The following is a 9,684-nucleotide window of genomic DNA, read 5'->3' as shown; positions in this document are numbered from 1 at the left end:
TGGTCAACGATCTAAAATCGCGAAAATCTAGTCACAAAAAATGTATAAAAATGCTCACATGCTTTTTAAACTTTTCCATTCGCAAAAAGTGTATGCATGGTGTAGGTTGGTATTCTTGGAAGGATCTTCATCTTCATCTGAAACCGATGGAGGTAACATTCTTTTGTCATAACCTGACCGTATCAGATCATGTTTCTGGATTCGGAGTTCTGATAGATGTTTGCACAAGTGAGAGGGCCTCACAAAAATATTCAAAATGTTATAATATCTACTGATTAGAAAATGTGGCGGTACGCTGGTTTTTGAGCCAATGCAAAGAATGGGATCTCTGCCAAGAATGCATACCGGTGCGCCATGCGATGATGATGGACAAACCGTCGTGATTACTTATTTTGAGCTGGACTCCAATGTGTACGTGAGATAGGGGGAAAGAAAAATGAGAATAAGAGAACTAATAAAAAAAACAACTTTCACCCGTATTCTTGTTTACGTTCGAATACACTTTCGAACGATTTTTTTTTGGCATTCTGGTTAATGCCAGCAAAATTAAAAGAAAAACTCAAAGCGAATCAATTGATAATGAAAAGACTTGTTCGAAAGTTTACGTAAGCAAGAATAGGGCTTGCACGTCTGTTTGTTCATTATCGAATCACTAAGATACGTTTAAGCTGTGGACATGAATGTTTGTAAATGCGTTTTTTGGTTGATAGGGAAAAAAAGATATAACCGAAAAAAGCAAACAGTAAAAATATGGCCTAATAAAACTGTAGTGAAAGCAAGCAAAAACACGATGAAAATGACATTAAAAAAATAGTAAAATCGGAAAAGCATTTCTATCGAGTAAGAAAAAATGAAATAAAAAAAACAGTGTAGCGTTTAGAAAATAAACATTGTATTTTGTAATTTTGGGAGAAGAGTACACTAATCGAGCTCTATCTGTAAGTACTTTGAACGATGGCAACTGCCTATCACAATTTTACATGATGTTTTGAAATTGACAGGAGATTTTTTTGGTTTGATTATTACCCGCGATTGCGTTCACATTCGATTGCATTTTCGAACGTAAGTTTGTGTGATATTCACGTTTGTTCAACAAAATTAAAGAATAAATGCGTACCTATTATGTGAAAGGGCTTATCGCGTGTGCAACATATGAACGAATGCGATTCGTTGAAACTATTTTCCTTTATTTTGATTTTGTTTAAAAAAAATACCATTCGAAAATGCATTCAAATGTGAATGAACGTAGGGATTTTCATTTTTCGATCAGATATCCTGATCCTGGTGCCATTTTTGTCGTTTTAGTTTCTCTCTCCATCATCCTTGAACAATTTGGACTTCATGTTGTTCATGTTGAAAGCTAATTTCAGCTTCAAAACAGAAAGAAATCTTGTAATTGCGCGTGTGTACAGGCTCTGTAGTTTTTACGAGAAAAATAATAATAATGAGATGAAATATGCACCCAAGGAGCACGCTTGCTGCAAATAGTATCCCATCAAAATATAAGCATGGACAACGGTGAAGCTTGTCTCGTAAAATTGTTCCGTTGAAGGCGTTCGAGCAGAAAGTGTGCTACTTGGGCGAACAATACGCACAAAGGTAAAATTATTCAGTTGTAAGAAGAAACCTGTTTAAAAATAAATAGTATTTAATCACTACAAAATAAGTGGATACAAATAGACTATACAGTAGAGTTACTCATTCGTGTAAAACTAATAGTCTAATGTTGCAGAATGCAAAACAAAGAGGTATATAACGTCGAGTTTGTTTGTTTCAATCGTATACAGAAGTTTTTTTCAAAGTTATTGCAGATCTTGTTGATTCACTATTTGAACACACGCGAGGTGAACACAATTCATTCAGTTAACAAGCTCAATGTTCTTATGCACAAAGTATGGAAGATTCAATCCGAACAAGTATTAGAGGTAATCACTATTCTTCGATGGATCTCGAGCACACAACCCCTGTCAAATGGATGTCTCAATGACGATTGGAAATGTTATCCAACTATGTAGTTTAAAATTCAGTTTTAGTTTTATTTGTTTTAATTTATGTACAGATATTTACAAAGAATTTCAAAAGTTTTCAAAATTATTCTAAATCTAGTTGGAATTCCTAAGCGTCAACACCAATTCTACCTGTTCCCCCTTTTTGAAGTAAAGACGCCAACGTTTCGTGTTGTTTTTTTTTTCGTTGAGTATAAATAAATATGTCAGTTCCTTCCTTCGTCCAAGCATAGTGCTTAAGTTTTCGCAACAGAAGCGAACATTTTTGTCCTATCTACCGAATTGGATAATACACGCAATGGGAAACCGCCGCCGGAACAAGCCTTTGCAAGCACCGCCTCCGCTGCGGCCGCGTACAGACCGCGTGAAGACGTCCTACAGAACGTTGATGAGCAGGCTGAAGGTGTGGAAGGTTTGAAGGTATGTTGTTCAGCACCAAGGCAAGAACACTAAATCTTCTCCGTAGTCCAGAGCTAGGTCAACCAGTGGATGACGTGGCCTCACACACCACGACCAGTCATAATTCATTCAAACACCTATTCAATTGATTGGGTGGCAGCCAATCAACGCAAGGATGTGCAAGCTGAGGATAAAGGGCCGTTTCTTTAACTATAGCATCATTAACGTGCACTGCCCACACGAAGGGAGACCCGACAACGAGAAAGAAGCGTTCTACGCACAGTTGGAGCAGACATACGATGGATGCTCACTGCGGGACGTCAAAATCGTCATCGGCGACATGAACGCACATGTAAGAAGGGAGGAATGTATAGACCGGTCATCGGACCGGATAATCTGCACACCATATCGAACGATAACGGCCAGCGATGCATAAACTTCGCAGCCTCCCGCGGAATGGTAGTCCGAAGCACCTTCTTTCCCCGCAAAAATATCCACAAGGCCACATGGAGATCACCAAACCAAGAAACGGAAAACCAAATCGACCACGTTCTAATCGACGGTGAATTCTTCTCCGACATCACGAAGTGCGAATATTGAATCCGACCACTACCTCGTTGCAGTATGCCTGCGCTCAAAACGGTGTACAACACGTGGCTTAACATTTGGCGGCTACAAGACGGTAGACTAGCCCAAGGATACGCGCAGCAGCTGGAAGTGGCACTCCCAACGGAAGAGCAGCTAGGCGCAGCGGAACAGACAAAACTCAGACAAAAACAGACACACGAAACTTCTATGAGAAGTTGAACCGTACACATAAGAGCCACGTGCCACAGTCTGATATGTGTAAGGACATAAACGGGAACCTTCTTACGAACGAGCGTTAGGTGATCCAAAGGTGGTGGCAGCACTACGAAGAACATCTGAATGGCAATGTGGCAGACGAAGATGGCGGTACGCGCGCAGGACATAATTTTACCGGCTCCGGATCTCCAGGAAATCCAGGAGGAGATTGGCCGGTTGAAGAACAACAAAGCCCCTGGGGTTGACCAACTACCACTGGTGAGGCACTGGCTAGAACGCTGCACTGGGTCATTTCCATGATTTGGGAGGAGGAAGTTTTGCCGCAGGAGTGGATGGAAGGTGTCGTGTGTCCCATCTACAAAAAGGGCGATAAGCTGGACTGTAGCAACTACCGCGCAATCACATTGCTGAACGCTGCCTACAAGGTACTCTCCCAAATTTTATGCCGTCGAGTAGCACCAATTGCAAGGGAGTTCGTGGGGCAGTACCAGGCGGGTTCTAAGGGCGAACGCTCCATCATGGACCAGGTGTTCGCCATTCGCCAAGTACTGCAGAAATGCCGCGAATACAACGTGCCCACACATCATCTATTCATCGACTTCAAAACCGCATATGATACAATCGATCGGGATCAGCTATGGCAGCTAATGCACGAACACGGATTTCCGGATAAACTGACAATAAATGGATCGAGTGATGTGCGTAGGTCGAGTTTCAGGGGCATTTTCGAGTCCCTTCGAAACCCGCAGAGGGTTACGGCAAGGTGATGGTCTTTCGTGTCTGCTATTCAACATCGCTTTGGAAGGGGTAATACGAAGAGCAGGGATTAACACGAGTGGTACAATTTTCAATAAGTCCGTCTAGCAATTTGGCTTCGCCGACGACATAGATATTATGGCATGTATCTTTGAGAAGATGGAGGAAGCGTTCATCAGACTGAAGAGGGAAGCTAAACGGGTCGGACTAGTCATCAACACGTCGAAGACGAATTACATGATAGGAAGAGGCTCAAGAGAAGACAATGTGAGGCACCCACCTCGAGTTTGCATCGGTGGTTACGACATCAAGGTGGTAGAAGAATTTGTGTACTTGGGCTCACTGCCCAAGTAACCTAAAGTTCCTTTAAGAGTACGTTTTTCGCTTAATCAGCTTCACTGAGCTGCTTAAGCGAAAAATGTACTCTTAAAGGAGCTTTTGGTTACTTGGGTAGTGACCTCCAATAACGATACCAGCAGAGAAATTCGAAGACGCATAGTTCGCCGCCGTACCAAACTGACAATCTACAAAACGCTCATTAGACCGGTAGTCCTCTACGGACACGAGACCTGCCCGATCCTCGTGGAGGAGCAACGTGCACTTGGAGTTTTCGAAAAGAAAATGCTGCGTATCATCTATGGTGGGGTGCAGATAGCGGACGGTACGTGGAGGAGGTGAATGAACCACGAGTTGCATGAGCTGCTGGGAGAACCATCCATCGTTCACACCGCGAAAATCGGAAGACTGTGGTGGGCCGGGCACGTAGCCAGAATGTCGAACAGTAACTCGGTGTAAATGGAGGGTGAAAAAGAAGGTTGGCTGATCAGGATGAATCATGGAAGATCAGATGAAAGATGACTTGCGGACCCTCCGTAGACTGTGTGGTTGGCGACGTGTAGTCATGGACCGAGCCGAATGGAGAAGACTCTTATATACCGTACAGGCCAATTCGGCCTTAGTCTGAATAAATAATAATAAAATAAATAATACCTATTCAATAACCAACATTCAAAGGCTATGTAATGCAACGGCTCTCATTTAGCGATTCGTTTATCGCTATGATACATGAGAATCAAGGACTTTCCGAAATTTAGAAATTTCATTTTCTGAAGTCGTCATTGGAAGGATCAGCATTGGAAATGATCCAAACATTAGAAACTACATCGGATAATTATAATATAGCGCGGGACCTACTAAAGCACCGCTACCAGAACAAGAGAGTGTTGATGTTGATGTACGTTAAAGGACTTTTTTTTCCTACTTGTACTGTCGAAGGAATCAGGCAAAAACATAAGAAAACTACCTACGGACATAAACAAGCATGCAGCAGTCATTGACCAGCTCGGTGTTCCTACGCAGACTTGAGAAAAGATAATTGTAATCCAGATGTCCCAAAAACTAGACCCGTTAACGTACAAAGAGTGGGAGAATGAAACAAATCCAACTGTATTGCTTTCATTGGACGAGATGAATCGTTTTCTGGAAAGACGCTGTCATACATGGGAGGCAAGTGAAATGAACCAGTCTAACCAATTCAGCACTACGGCAAGCAGCATACAACACCACGACCCACACGGAAGAAAAAAAGTACCCAAAATTGAGTATTTTTAAACTTACTTTTGAGTTATTTTTTCTCTTCTCTTTCATCCACTCTTTCTTTTGTTGTCAAAAACAAAAGAGCCAAACAATCCAACGACGCCAGTTCAATACGGGAAGCCAATTTTGAGTTTTATTACCTGAGGTCGAAATTGAGTGAATTAAACTTACATTTGGGTAAATAAATTTTTCGTTGGGTACTTTTTTAACATGGGAGTAAAGGCAAACTACTTCGACCCTACTTACTCAATTTTGGCTTCCCGTACGGATGTTCGAGGTTGGGTGAATTAAACTCACTATTGGGTAGTTTATTTCTTCCGTGCATGCTTGTTCATGCCGTCACATTGTGTGTTGGAGTGTCCGACGCCACATCCACTATTCATGTTTTAAAATTCTCAGGAAAACATCCTATACCAAACGAATTGATTGTGCGCCCTTGGCTTGTGCTATAACTGCATGAGATCCAACCACATGGCCAATCATTGCCAAGCTCATGGCTGTCAAAAACCTGACGATACAGTTGCCTCCAACTCCTGTCGAACAACTTCATCGATTCAAATTCTACTAGCGACAATTGTTGTTTTAATTGCTAATCATCAGATTGAATTCCGTGTCGCGCTTTGCTAGATTCAGGATCCTAAACAAGTTTCATCAGCAGTAGATTAGCGAGAACTCTTCGCTTGCAGTCCAACAACAAACGTTTATCGATACAAGGAATTGGCGGAACAAGTTGCAATACAACGAAAGCGTATGCAGTACAATCAAGTCTCGGTTCAATAATTTCGCTGTAGCGCAGCAGCTCTTCGTCATCGACGAAATAATAGAATTTATTCCAACGAGAAAGTGCAATCCTTCCGATTTGGATCTCGCAGCGGGATTAGCGATAGCGGACCCTAATTTCTACAAGCCAGCGAGAATGGATGTAATGCTTAGAGCAGAAATATGTCATGACATTATTGTTGGGGAGCCAACCGTTCGTCGTAATTTTCCTACACTTCTTCTTCTTCTGTGTGTGTAACTTCCAGCAGTACAATGAAACCTACGATGATTCATTCATTTATTTAGTTAACATCTAAACAGATAACACTGAATCAACAATTTGACGCCACAATACACGGTTCGAGGCCGCATCTCTCCATCCTCGGATACGCCCCACGCTCGCCAAGTCGTTCTGCACCTGGTCTGCCCATCTCGCTCGCTGCGCTCCACGCCGTCTCGTACCTGCCGGATCGGAAGCGAACACCATCTTTGCAGGGTTGCTGTCCGGCATTCTTGCAACATGTCCTGCCCATCGTACCCTTCCGGCTTTAGCTACCTTCTGGATACTGGGTTCGCCGTAGAGTTGGGCGAGCTCATGGTTCATTCTTCGCCGCCACACACCGTCTTCTTGCACACCGCCAAAGATGGTCCTAAGCACCCGTCTCTCGAATACTCCGAGTGCTTGCAAGTCCTCCTCGAGCATTGTCCATGTTTCATGTCCGTAGAGGACAACCGGTCTTATAAGCGTCTTGTACATGACACATTTGGTGCGGTGGCGAATCTTTTTCGACCGCAGTTTCTTCTGGAGCCCGTAGTAGGCCCGACTTCCACAGATGATGCGCCTTCGTATTTCACGACTAACATTGTTGTCAGCCGTTAGCAAGGATCCGAGGTAGACGAATTCCTCGACCACCTCGAAGGTATCCCCGTCTATCGTAATACTGCTTCCCAGGCGGGCTCTGTCGCGCTCTGTTCCGCCCACAAGCATGTACTTTGTCTTTGAGGCATTCACCACCAGTCCAACTTTTGTTGCTTCACGTTTCAGGCGGGTGTACAGTTCTGCCACCTTTGCAAATGTTCGGCTGACAATGTCCATGTCATCCGCGAAGCAAATAAATTGACTGGATCTGTTGAAAATCGTACCCCGGCTGTTACACCCGGCTCTCCGCATGACACCTTCTAGCGCAATGTTGAACAACAGGCACGAAAGTCCATCACCTTGTCTTAGTCCCCGGCGCGATTCGAACGAACTGGAGTGTTCGCCCGAAATCTTCACACAGTTTTGCACACCATCCACCGTTGCTTTAATCAGTCTGGTAAGCTTCCCAGGGAAGCTGTTCTCGTCCATAATTTTCCATAGCTCTACGCGGTCTATACTGTCGTATGCCGCCTTGAAATCAACGAACAGATGGTGCGTTGGGACCTGGTATTCACGGCATTTCTGAAGGATTTGCCGTACAGTAAAGATCTGGTCCGTTGTCGAGCGGCCGTCAACGAAGCCGGCTTGATAACTTCCCACGAACTCGTTCACTAATGGTGACAGACGACGGAAGATGATCTGGGATATCACTTTGTAGGCGGCATTAAGGATGGTGATCGCTCGAAAGTTCTTACACTCCAGCTTGTCGCCTTTCTTGTAAATGGGGCATATAACCCCTTCCTTCCACTCCTCCGGTAGCTGTTCGGTTTCCCAGATTCTGACTATCAGTTTGTGCAGGCAAGTGGTCAGCTTTTCCGGGGCCATCTTGATGAGCTCAGCTCCGATATCATCCTTACCAGCTGCTTTATTGGTCTTTAGCTGTTGAATGGCATCCTTAACTTCCCTCAAGGTGAGGGCTGGTTGGCTTCCATCGTCCGCTGAACTGACGTAGTCATCTCCTCCGCTGCCTTGACTTTCACTGCCTGTACTCTCAGCGCCATTCAGATGTTCCTCGTAGTGCTGCTTCCACCTTTCGATCACCACACGTTCGTCCGTCAAGATGCTCCCATCCTTATCCCGGCACATTTCGCGGCACGAAGCCTTTGCGGGATGCGTTGAGCTTCTGGTAGAACTTGCGTGTATCTTGAGAACGGCACAGCTGTTCCATCTCCTCGCACTCCGCTTCTTCCAGGCGGCATTTCTTCTCCTGAAAAAGGCGGGTCTGCTGTCTCCGCTTCCGTCTATAACGTTCCACGTTCTGCCGGGTATCTTGCTACAGCGCGACCGCCCGCGCTGCGTCCTTCTCCTCCAGAATCTGTCTGCACTCTTCGTCGAACCAATCGTTCCGTCGACTTCGACCCATATACCCGACGTTGTTCTCCGCTGCGTCGTTAATGGCTGCTTTGACTGTATTCCAGCAGTCCTCAAGAGGGCCCCATCGAGCTCACCCTCTTCCGGCAACGCTGCCTCGAGATGCTGCGCGTATGCAGTGGCGACATCAGGTTGCTTCAGTCGCTCTAGGTCGTACCGCGGCGGTCGTCGATACCGAACATTGTTGATGACGGATAGTTTTGGGCGCAGCTTAACCATCACCAGATAGTGGTCAGAGTCGATGTTAGTGCCACGATATGTCCTGACGTCGATAATGTCGGAGAAGTGCCGTCCATCAATCAGAACGTGGTCGATTTGTGATTCTGTCTGCAGTGGTGATCTCCAGGTGTACCGATACGGAAGGCTGTGTTGGAAGTAGGTGCTGCGAATGGCCATATTCTTGGAGCCAGTGAAATGAATTAGTCGTAGGCCGTTTTCGTTCGTCAGCCGGTGAGCGCTGAATTTTCCAATAGTCGGTCTAAACTCCTCCTCTTGGCCAACCTGAGCGTTCAAATCTCCTATGATGATTTTGACGTCGTGGCTTGGGCAGCTGTCGTACTCACGTTCCAGCTGCGCGTAGAATGCGTCCTTATCATCATCAGTGCTTCCGGAGTGTGGGCTATGGACGTTGATTATGCTGAAGTTGAAGAACCGGCCTTTGATCCTCAACCTGCACATTCTTTCATTGATCGGCCACCACCCGATCACGCGCCTTTTCATATCGCCCATCACTATGAAAGCTGTTCCCAGCTCGTGTGTGTTGCCGCAGCTCTGATAGATGGTATGATTACCTCTAAACGTTCGCACCATTGATCCCTTCCAACAAACCTCCTGCAGCGCTACGATGCCGAATCCACGGTCCTTGAGCACATCGGCGAGTATGCGTGTGCTCCCGATGAAGTTGAGAGATTTGCAGTTCCACGAACCGAGTTTCCAATCACTAGTCCCTTTTCGTCGCAGTGGTCTTCGCCGATGGTTCCGGTCCGTACTCTCTTGTTGATTGTTCGTTGCGTGGGTTTTTTTTTGGCTGGCTTGCAGGGCCTGACACCAAACCCCCTAAATTTCCGGAGGACC

Source organism: Armigeres subalbatus, chromosome 1 (genome assembly GCF_024139115.2).
Source record: "Armigeres subalbatus isolate Guangzhou_Male chromosome 1, GZ_Asu_2, whole genome shotgun sequence".
NCBI classification, from domain to species: domain Eukaryota; kingdom Metazoa; phylum Arthropoda; class Insecta; order Diptera; family Culicidae; genus Armigeres; species Armigeres subalbatus.
The sequence above is the reverse complement of the archived record's forward strand: the minus strand, read 5'-3'. Positions refer to the sequence as shown.